The sequence below is a fragment of the Vicugna pacos genome, chromosome 4, assembly GCF_048564905.1.
Source record: "Vicugna pacos chromosome 4, VicPac4, whole genome shotgun sequence".
NCBI lineage: Eukaryota > Metazoa > Chordata > Mammalia > Artiodactyla > Camelidae > Vicugna > Vicugna pacos.
The window spans coordinates 28,954,486-28,966,812 of NC_132990.1; the positions used below are offsets into that span (position 1 = coordinate 28,954,486).

The 12,327-nt window shown below is 36.6% G+C and overlaps 1 protein-coding gene across 32 annotated transcripts in view; it reads left to right on the forward strand.

The window, feature by feature from the left end:
• Positions 1-12,327, forward strand: part of PTPRD (protein tyrosine phosphatase receptor type D) — a 1,865,527-nt gene that overhangs the window by 765,212 nt on the left and 1,087,988 nt on the right. For 2 of the 32 annotated variants that reach the window (XM_072959430.1, XM_072959431.1), the window contains one exon: positions 7,549-7,656. The exons of the other annotated variants lie outside the window; for them this stretch is intronic. The gene's annotated coding sequence lies outside the window, so the exon portion shown is untranslated. The remainder of the gene's footprint in view (positions 1-7,548; positions 7,657-12,327) is intronic. 32 annotated transcript variants of the gene reach the window in all.

Consider the following 12,327-nt stretch of genomic DNA (forward strand, 5'->3'; position numbering starts at 1 on the left):
TTACCAAGTATTTTAATAGTTGCAAAACTTTCAGTATATTAGCCTATGCTTCTGATACATCCATATGTGAAGAGAGTTTTGACACATTGACACATCACCGTACTTTTGTGATCTAGACATTTTCCCCGCACCGTTGAAGATGCTTTCATGAAGGTGAACATATTGCTGGCTGTTAATATCTAGCATTCTTTAAATAAGTAAAATAAAATAAAAAGATGAACATCTGATTATACCGTATTTCATAAAGGTTCATTTTCAGTTAATTAGAGTTAGATAAAGGGGAAAAATTAACCATGTAGACTCCCATTTCTGTCTTAGTGATGTGTTTGTACATGGTTGTTTGGGTGTGGAATGTTGTGTGTATATAAAGTATATTTATGCTAATGATTTTCACTGGAGAAGACAGCACAAATTATTCTGAGAATATTCTTAAATGAAATAAACTTTCTAAACTTCAGTTTCAGATTGTCTTACCTAATAATGTCTCTATGATTCATATAAGAGATTCTCCTCTGTTCTAAGTTCATTGAGCCTTACTCTTTAAACTTTCATACGATGCCCTACAACCTTTAGGAAACATTTTTGTTTATTTGTTTTGTCTTAAGAATGTGGTTGATGAGATCACATAAACCAGATTGGGCTCAGGGAGGCAGGTACTCTTTACTTTTGATAGCTATAAATAAGTTGCATACCTTAATCTCTTTGAATTTTATTTCTATATTCAATATGCAATGGTAATGCAAGGAATTAATACATGTGTTGGTTTGAGATAATGCTTATTTGGGAGTAGTTTGGGATATGAAGGGGTTCAGAGTATGGTACACCAAAATATGCTACTTTGGTATTATATTGATTATTTTGAGCTAAAGGCACCTGAGAAATTGCAGATTCAGGAGGGTCTGTATGACCTTCCCACTTTTTAACTAAAAGCAGATTATAAAGTTTCCCATGAAGAAATTGCATTTCTATATCAGGAGGAGAAGAACATTCTTATCACTAAGACTAGAGTCCCAAACCAAAATGGATCTGTACAAATAATAGTATTAAAATAACTATTATTTATATTTGTTTCCCCCATGTATTTCCTAGTCATCATCCCATAATTTATTAATGCCCCTACCCTAAGCTCTTCTGTCATGTCACATCCCCACAGTTTATCATTCTTTGGTAAAAAAGGGTGTATAATCTTTAGGATCTAACAGTTTCATTGGGTTTTCATTTTCCTTTTGAAGACACCAATGTGCACATAAAAATATTTAGTAAGTTTTGGATTTTTTTTTTGTTAATAGGGTTTATGTCAATTTAACTCTTAGGCCCACTTACAGAACCTAGGAAGGAAAAAAAATTTTTTTCCTCTTGTACAACTACATTTTGACGAGCTCTGGAAACTCCTTGCTCCTTCACAGTAAAGTTATGTTGAATTTTCTTATATACTAACCATAATCTTTCCAATTTTATTTTTCTCCCATACCTTCCCTGCTGGGCATGTTTCCCAAGGACTTCTTGTGTTTCTTGGCTCTTCCCTCTACAGAAAGGTTTTCCTTCCTCTAAACCTAACAGTTCCTTCTCATTTGTCGTCTTGCTCAAAAATCCCATCTTCAAGGAATTCTTTCACAGCCTTCTGGACTCTCATAGTGCCACATTCATATCTTTATCTATATCTATATAACTATCTCATTTTTGGTATTGTTTATCAGGCATCCTTTTGAGCCTCCTGGTGAAACCTCTGAGGTCTGGGTTTATGTCCAACATAGTGATTGGAGAGCTCCAATAATACCAAGAGGCGTGTTGAAGGGAAAAATGAGGCCAGCCTACATTTTATTCACTCATTTTTGCCATAGTGTTATTTTTTTCCTAATATCTTTTGTATTGGAATGACTGATTTGATACATTCCGAGGAATTCACTTTAGTATTAAACTCTATTTCTATTATCAACTTTAGTTTATATATCGTTTTGATAAACCTCTTGCAGAGGGTTAATGTTAGCATTGTACTGTTATTGAGATGTAATGATTTGTTTTTCCCAATTACTTACTTTTTATTTTATTTTTTTAATAATTAAAAGTTTAACTGCCCAGCAGATGGCTGAGTTTGTTTTTGTGGTGTAAATGAGGCTCTGTTTGTTTCTGTATTGTAAAATGACACTCTCTGCTAATTTTAGATTTTTTTTTTTTTATGCTTTGCTACCTAGTGTCATGAACAACAGACAGAAGATGCACTTAGAATACACAGATGCCAACTTGCTCCTTGCTTAGGTTACCTGGCTTTGCTTGTGTCTGTTCCAGGTTGGGGATAAGCCTGAATCTACTTGATCTACATTTAACTCATTAATACAAGCCTGAAATCTGCTGAATCTTGCAGACTGTGCTTAGAAAAATCAGAAAATATAAAAATTATTTGAAATAAAGAATTCTGCATAAGGAACTCAATAAGCCAATGAAAATTGTTGCATCTTGCCCCAAATGAGTCAGATCTAACATTTGAAAGACTGACTTTTGTCTCTTGTCTGTATGCAGTCTGTACATGACAAGGGGAACCCTTGACATAGTTTATAAAGGCTCTGACTGTGGTTCTTCCTTTAGCTGCATGTTACTACGTACTTTCATGGATTTGTAGAATTTTATACGTGGGAGAATAATGAAAGAATATAGTCTAGACCTTACTTTTTAAAAATTTAAATGAATGGGGCTACTTAAAGACTAACAGAACAGGGACTTAACCCCTTGCCCGTGTGATTCCAAAGGCTCCAATCTTGATCCATAACTGCTTCAAAACCATGGCAGAGTCAGATACACCATTTTATAGTCAGCTGCCCCATTACCAATCACACAGAAAATGAGAAGGATTTTTATACACTCTGCAACTATTTCTACTCTTGTATTTTAGTCTCTTTAATAATTTATTTATTTTAATTATTTATTTTAATCAACAAGTATCTATTAAATACTTTTTAAATGTACATGTATTTTAGACTCTATGGAGAAAAAAATGCACAGAGTCTAATTTCTGACTTTAAAATGTCTGCAGTCTTATTGGATTGTCTATATGCATACATGCAAATAAGCATAATAAAATGCAACATGTGAATAGTGTAAAATTAGTTGATTGAAAGTCTGAGGGGTGGAGGTATACCTCAGTGGTAGAGAGTGTGCTTAGCATGCACAGAGTCCTGAGTTCAATCCCCAGTACCTCCATTAAAAATAAATAAATAAAAATAAAAAAGAAAAGTCTCTGTCATTTGGAATATGAGAGTGAATTACCTTTATTTTCTAATCACTAACTTCCTCCTTGGTTTTATGTACTGACTCCCTCTTTTGCAACAGCTCTTTTAGTGGTATTTTGCTTGGATTTCATAGATTGTTAGCTGCTTTGGGTTAGTAAAAGGTGCAGTTGAAAATTTCAAGGTCCATTCATGTTTCCTCTCCTCCTCCTTCCTGACTGCAGGCTAGTGTTGTAGCTTCAATCATTTGAGTGGAGGATGTGGGGGAAAAGGGACTTGGGCTCAACCTTAGAAAGCATTTGTCCCTTGCCTTCTCTTCTATGTTAAGGGAGTAAAAACAAGAAAAGAGCAAACATCTTCTTAGGTAACTGTGGCAAGGATGAGTTCTTTTCCTTTGCTATCCAGAACTAATGCCCAGAGGGTTGTCTACAACCCAGGTGAAAATGAGAGGCAACACCAAACCTGTCCCTGTGAAAAAGAGCTCACATCTACTCAATTCCCTTCAGAATTTGCAAGACCTGTTAGGAGAGACCAGGCACCACTTCTGGCTAATCTGGTGCATCCCCCCTGGTCCTTGGGTCTGTCTAAAAGATTCCAGTGTCAATCCCAGCCTCCTCCTAGAATAACTCCCATACACGGAGGCACACACAGAAGCAATCTTTCTTACTCTGCAGGAACCAGAAACAAAAGTCAGGCAGCAGCCTTCACTGCTGCCTCCTTGTGAGTCCTTCACTTTGTCAAGTCACTCGCTCTCATTTTCCCTATTCTTTGGCTACATGAGGAGGCAAGACAGGACCACTGCCTACTCAGACATCTACTGAGAACCAGAGAGGTATCTTTTTGTAAGCCCCCCAAATTCCTTTGAGTGATTATCTCAAACACCCTCCCTCCAATACTTTGAATTTAGAGGGGAAGCAACCCATTCCTTTCCCCAAAAGGCATTTTCCTGTCTCTTTTACTCCTCTGTCAGCTGGCATAGGGAGAGGGACAGGGCATAGGGTGGTATATGCTAGAGTAGGTTCTCCGATCTGTCACCTCACAGCAAGACTTCTGTGGCTGTCCCTCAGGATTAGTGAGTCTTGGAACTTACAAAGGTGTAGCACTTTGTGCTTTTAATTTCTCAGCTGTAGACTTTAGCTGAAAGTATTGAAAAAAAAAAAAGACTCCCCAAATTCCAGTCAACATCCCAATAATAAAAATGTTAAGGAGATTCTTGAATTTTTTTTTCTTTTGAGAATAAGCCATACTTCCTATTAGAAAGTCATTCTGAAATAAAAGAAGATGAATTTAAGGTGATTCATGATTACTGATATATAGTTAACAAGGTACACAAGTAAATGTAGTTAAATGAAGTTAAATAAGTAAATACATACACACAATATGACAAGTAAGAGTAAGAAAAATAGTAGTTCTCTCTATAGCCATAGAAATATAAATACATACATACAATGATTTTAATATTTAGAATGTATATAAATTTCATACAGCTGTTGCAATTATATAATCTTGGAAAAATCTGGAAATATAGTTACTAAATCACTATTAATACCTACCTATAGTGAAGATTGCTAAGGAAGAGGTAGGATTTGCGGACTTGTTTTATTCAGTTTTTTTTTCTTTTATTGAAGTGTGGTTGATTTACAATGTTAGTTTCAAGTGTACAGCAAAGCAATTCAGTTTTATGTATACATAATATATATTCTTTACCATTATGTTACTGGAAGATATTGAATATAGTTCCCTGTGCTATACAGTAAGTCCTTGTTGTTTATAGTAATATGTATCTGTACCAAAGGGGAAAGCATGGGGGAGGGATAAATTAGGCATTTAGGATTAACAAATATTCATTCAGTATTTCATAATATACATGGTAATTTTTACTTCACTTTCTGACCTTTATGTTTTTTAAGCTAAAATATCTTTGGAATGATAACATTTTTGCCAAGGAAAATGCCAGGATTCAGGCTCTATTTTTGGCACTTCCTGTGGCTGTGTGCAGACCCTGAAGACCAGTGGATGGCAAGCTGAGGAGGCAGAGAGATATGGATCTTGAGAAATTAGCGGAATTCATTCTGAGGACATGTGGGGAGACATCAGGGATCGTCAGCAGAAGTGGGGGACTCAAAATGGGAATCTGGGAGACAACTGTAATTTGGACATGCTGACTTTGGGCTGCCTGTGGAATGCGGTGTAAGCCTCTGAAAGAGCAAACCAACAATGTGACTGGTCAGGCTTGGCCATAGGCTTAGGAGTTACCATGCATGAGTGCCTTTGTGGTGAATGAGGAAAGCAAGGAGAAGCTAGGTAAAGGCAAGAAAAAAAAAAGTGTCAGTGAATGCTAATATTTGCATGAGAAATGAGGACTTAACTAATGGTTAAATACCAGACACACTAGTGAGAAAACATATAGATGGGGAAATGAGCCAAGGAGATGATGTTGGAGGCAAACAAAGTAGTCTACACCTTTACTTTCTTGGATAATTAATGTGTTCTTCTAGTGTTTTACGATTCATACTTAATAATGTTGTAGTAAGTTTGTTTTCGGACATTTTAAAATGAATTAATGTAGTTTTATCACATATTTTATAATACTGTTTGTGGCTCTCTAGCTCTCTGCAGCATATCCTTTCCCCTCCAACCACTGTTAAAAACTTCTCCTATTGTCTTCTGTAGTCTATATTGGAAGAAATAGAGGTTCAGCTATCTAACAGCTATACAGAGCAATTTAAGTGTTATTTTGTTAAATAGATTTTGTCTTTCACTTCATTAACAGTGACCTCACCCTCCAGACCCATCTTACTGGGAAGGGCTAAGCTCTGAAATTCTATTGTTGCAAAATAATGCTTGCTTTTTAGAGAAAAACCCTATGAAACTGATTCAAATTAATTTCATTTATCTCTACTCTCTCATCATAGCAGCAAATAATAAATTATTAACATAGCAAATACACTAAATACAACCAAATTAGGCAGAGGAATTGACTAAAAAGTACATGAAGTTTGCTGTTGCTTCTATAAATCTGAATTTTTAATCTTCAATCATGGAAAATTCTGAGTCTGTCTTAAAATACTCCCAAATTATCCTGAAATTCATATTAAATTAATACTTAATGTGGACAAATTTGTATCCTTCAGCTTCTTTCTCACATTGATTCCTCTATTTCCTTCCACCCAATATCAATATAGTCATAATTTCATGGAGAGTCAGATGGATTTGTCATAAGAATATCTGAACTTGTGTCTATATGGGCACTAAGGAGATAATTTTAAGCAAGTCATTTTATTTTACTTCTGAAAATCTGTTCTTATCTCTACAACTAGAAATTGTGGTCCCTACTTCGCAGAGCTTGAAACAGTTATAAATTAAATATCACATGCAAAATACTTAAGAATTATATAAACATAGTTCTCATCAATTTTAAAGACACATGAATTCTCATGAGATTTTTAAGAAGATCCACCTTTTCTTCTCTCCTTCCCTTCCTTCCTCTCCCTCCCTCCCCCCTCTTCCTCCCTTTCTCTTTCTCTTTTTTTTTTGGCTTTTGTTTACTTTATAATCAGATAGTTCAGCTTTAAGTGCAAATACAGGTTTCATGTTTGAAGCCATTTGAGATAAGTTTTTCTCCATAATTTTGAGGTATGAATTTGCATGTATGTGAACGGCTTCCTTTATTAGAAATTTGTAAAACTCTATGACTTGTAGTTGCTGTGCTGGGTGCTGAGTAACAGCAGGATATATAATCAGACAGAGCTTTATTTGGTAGTCTGCTTTACAAGCTTCATTATAGAAACAGTCATTGCTGTCAAAACCCTACCCACACTGAAAAGCTGCATTAACACATGGAGTTATTTCTAAGTTATATGAAATAGGTTTTATTTCATGAAAAATGCAGGTACCCTCCCTGGAGAGGGAAAGGGGCACTAGAAACACGATGAATGTTTTCTCACTTTGAACTTTTTTTTATTCTACCGCAGGGTGAATAGACTATGGCTGGTAGGTCTAATCAGGCCCTTTGTCTGTTTGGAAAAGAGTCCTTGTTGGAACAGGCCATGTTCATTCATTGACCTATCTGTCATCTATGGCTGGTTTTGTGCTACAAAGGCAAAACTGAGTAATTTTAGGGGAAAAAAAAATCCTCAAAGCTGAAAATATTTACTATCTAGCCCTTTATAGAAAAAGTCTATAGAAAAAAAGTCTCCCTATCAATGTCCCCAGAGTCCTGTCTTTTCAACAAGTAAGCAACATGTTACAGTTGGCTCTGTTTTCTCTACAGTTAACTGTTCTTTGCTTTCCTGTTCTTCTAATAGAATCTACCCTGACATTGCAGGTGACGAAACTTCCGGAAATGACCTTGTGAGTTCTTTGTCTCTCTGAGTTCCTTTGGCCCACAGCATTTATACAAAAATGAAGAGGTTTCCTGTGCTGATGTGAAATGGTAATGTTACCCCTAAAAGGGCAAGGGAAAAGATCCCACTTCTTGTCACACAGGAAAGATAAGAATTCAGATGGGAGACCAAGTGTCATGTAGCTAAGGATTTTAAAGGATTTATTAGCAAAGAGAAAGCATACTTCCAAGAACAAGTAGGTGGGCTGATCCAAGGGCAATGGTCTTAGTTTGTCCTTTCTCTTATACCTTCACTTAGAGGTGGTCTCTTGATTAATTGATGGCTCTGCCCTTGGAGTGCTTAATCGTTTGTCCCCTTTACACATATCCTTACCGATGATGCACACAGAAAAACCCATGGGGGTACTTAACACCACAATGTTAATTATATTATAATAACATTGGGTCCTATTTGGTTAGATCCTTGTTGCTACTGCGCAGTTGCAGCTGTCAGGTTCTAACCAGTTTCTTGCTGACAATCTTTTAGAGGAAGTAAAGTCCGTTCATACTGGAGGTGGGCATACCACCATCTTCCAGACCATCCTTCCTGTCCTTTACCTATCTGTCTGGTGCCCCCACTTATCTAACTACACAACAGTGACTGGCTCAGACTCTGAACTCTTAGGTTTTAAAATTTCTCTTCAGATTTTTTTTCCCCCAAAGCAGCAGTATTTGATCAGAAAATCCCCTCACTAATTCAGCAGACTGGGTGTTGTAGTGGAGTCTAACCAGGAAGCCAGAGCTACCTAAGGTTGAAAACTGGCAGGAGCTCTCTGACAACCTCTGCTGCAGCAATGCCATGGTCTAGCCTGGGCCCTCAGACGGCATGCTGCAGGCTACAGGCCCTTTGGGTGTTCACACGTCAGCAGAGCTTGGACACTGTCCAGCAGGCTTCTCTTGTTCTCCCCAAGTTCTGTTAACTACAGCACATGCTGCTTCTTCCCTGTCCAATTATGTCATCTCCATAGCCTTGTCTATAGCTGCACTGTCACCTGCCTATGAATTTAGGTGGTGACGTTTTAAAGTGGAAAGAATATTGGGCAAGAGTTAGGTAAAGACAAATCCAAACACACTGCACTTTACCACCAGAGTGACTAACAAAATTTGATTTCCCTTTCTAGGCTTCAGAGTCATTATCATGGATTTAAGAATCACTTAATAATAGTGGTCGTTTGTTGGTCCTATTAATCAGTAAACAATACACAAATATTTATCTTTTTTCCTTGCGACATTCTTTAGTATTGTGTTGAGCAGCTTTTAGTGGAAAAGACACTTAAAAAGTAACTCTAGGTTATGTTGCTGGTTACCAAGAGAGCTGGAATAAATGCCAGCTCCTCTTGACTCTAGAATTCCTACTTTTCACCCAGTAATCTATCCAGTCTACATGTAAAAAGTGACCCTAGAGCAACATGATCAGAGTTCTGAAACTGCTAGGAGACCCTGAATCTGACTGTACTTGCAAGTGCTGACTCAATCTAACTGAAATATGTTTGACATAATAAATAAATAAACTGGGTCTTTAAACTGTGGATTAAGTCTCAGTAAACCGAACTCAGGCAATTACAAAATATTCACAATAGTTTAAAACACTAGTTACTAGAATATAGAGTAATACAAATGTTCAACCAGTAGAAGAGTAAATGATACAATTTAAAAAAATGTGTTGTAAGCCAATGATAATTTAATTAACTAAGACTTGCCTTTTCCACTACTGGGAATTAGTATTTTAATTTTCTACATAGACATGGTTAGGTAAAGATACAAATTACCACTTGATGTATAACCCCATATCATCGATAGATCCCTGTCTGATTTGCTCTAATGATCAATGCTTTTCATAAGGATGAGTTCCTAGAGATGATGTTAGATATGAAGTTCCAGACCTATTAAACTAGTTTACCATTTACCTTGGCTTTGAACTTTCACTTAAATGTTGTTGTTTGCAATTGTCCCCAAATTTTTGTTTTACTCAGTCTATGTGTAAGAGAGATTGCACAGGGAAAGTATTGTAGAACAGCGAAGAAAGACTGCTTCTTGAAATTTTATTTTAATTTATTAACTTATTTTCACAAGATTGTCAACTTACTGTGCAATGCTTTTCACTCTTAAGTATGCATGAGGTTCTCATTTGGTAAATCTGGAACGGAGCCTGGGAATTTTAGGTTTTAACAAACATCCAGATGGCAGCAGGTGGGGCATTGGACCATACCTGGGTAACATTTAATTGATTGCTGTATCATTTATATCCTACAGTGTAGTACAGTGTTGGGTATTTAGTAAGAAGTAAATTGAGTAGGTAATCAAAAGTGCTAATGGAAACAAGGCAGTGTGAGATATTAATTCATTCACCCAGTGATTAATTATTGTAGCACTCAATGAGTAACTGTCAAGTACTGGGTATTACAGCATTATGTGTGTGTGTGTTTGTGCGTGTGGGTATGGGTACTAACTACAGAAAGGCACTTTTTATATTATACTTCATTCTTCCAAAGAGCATGAAGTCTACTGGGGGAACTGGGCAGGTAAAAACATCATTTCCAGATAATATTTAGGTTACTGACATTTGTTAGTAATGTGATAAGTGCACAGAGAAGTGATACCAATAAAAAATTACAAAAATAATGTTTTGCTGGTTATATAATTTTTATACTTAATGTGTTATGTGAAACTTGGTAAATTGTAAGAGGCAACAAATATTCAAATTATAATGTTTATAAGTCTCTTCCCCTTTATAGAGATATTTAGGTCTCCCCAGTCCCATTCAGTATGTTGACTGGATGCCTCAACTCATCTCCCTTTCCCCAAAGGGTAGCAAATTGGATCTCTCTGATTTCCTGTAAAAGGAAGCATGTGTCACCCAATCTCTGTGGCATGAAATCTGCATTATCTGGGGCTATATACTAATGGCATCCTATCGGGATTGTTAGAATCTTTTCCTTTGAGTTGTAGTAGCTCTTCCTTAATTGGTGGAGCTGCTAGAAGTAACAAAGACGCCTGTCCTGAGATGCCGGAGCAGAATTTGTCCCTTTAACAAGCATGTAGAACCCATCCTGTAGTAAGGTGGTCCTTAAAACTTGCCTCACTGTGCCCTTGTAATTTAAACTACTATATGTACACCTTACCTATACTCAGAATGGGCATCATGAACTTTTTTTTCTGGAATCTCAATAACATGCAAACTTTACATGACAGTGGACAGATGAACTTGCATAAGTTTCATAGAAAGTACAGTGTATCAGAAATTTCAGTGATAAATGGGAGTTTTGGTTGACAAATAGTTCAGCATCTATTTTTTTCATTTGAGAAGTAGTATTGTTTGTGCAGCATATAAATGATACACAACAGTGAGAAGCAAAAGGAAGAAACTTGAATCTTCTGCATGTTAATCTAAAGGCTCATATAGACTGGACTAGTGGAAACATACCCAGCTTGACATTTTCCACACAATATGTCTAGTTCTGAAATTACTACTTGATTTCATGTTCTGTGTATCTCTGTGTAAGAAAATAGGGACAGCAAAAAATAAACTTGGTTATCTTGGCAGTCAGTACCCGGAATTTTGCATTTGATGAGTGCTAAGCAGATAGAAACAGAGTTGAATATAGCAGACATAATGGTCTATTTTGAAAAACATCAGTCTTTTGTATCCCAGCTCCTAAAAATAAGTCACATTAAATTATTCTTTGTCTCCACATACTTTCCATATAGATTCCACATTTTCAGACACTTTATGGCTAGAAGATTTTAGAAGCACTTAATAGGAATATGTTGTAAAAATAAAACAAAATCCCAATAAAGGGAAATGGTCAGAGCTTGTCCAAAGCACCACCGGTAGCATTAGCAGTGGTTTCACAGTAGCATCATGAAGTCGACGTGGATCTGCCATCTGAGTCTCCTGCTTGGAAGGGCTGTCCCAGTTCAGGCATGCTCCATTTCAAACTTTAACTAAATGTATTAAAATGTGTGTGTGTATATATGTTTGTGTGTGTGTATATTTATACATACATATATATATATATATGTATGATGCCTCTCAAAGCAGATCGCACCTTAGTGTTGCCTTTTTGAAGGAGTTTAAAAATGTCTTAAGAACGGGTGATGCCTGTTGGGAATTTATGGTTATTACTCACAGGCTTTATTGCTCAGCCTGCATTCACAATGAGTGTCCACATCACATCTGCTGGAGAGCATCCGGAGGCAGGCTCCTTGCTTCAAGCTGTTTGGATAATAATTTATCCCGGAGTCCGACTCCATTGTTCTGCATGTACTGCATAGAACTTCTCTGGCCTATCAAACATATTTACTGATAGGAGAAAACTGTGTCTTTATGAGTGTTTCTGTAATGAAATAGGATGTGGGAAGTCACTGGCAGTTTCAGTTTGAGAGGCGCTTTTCAGGGGGAGAAAAATGGGAGTGTTTTTTATGAACATGAAATAAAACTCTAAAAACAGATGAGATGTTCTAATTTCTGCTGGTAGATACTACATAGTTGCATTGTCTTTTGGGAATGTGGAAGGCACTGCAGATTCCTTCTTGTTGCCAGAAGTGTTCACAGTTAGGAGACATGAGCGTTATGCACCTTCTCTTTCCTGTTCTCACAATCTGGACAGTGACTACCCTCACGGGTATTAAGACACCCTCTGTTTTGGGATTAACAGATACATACTATTACATACAGAATAGATAATAAGGACCTACTATATAACACAGGGAACAATATCC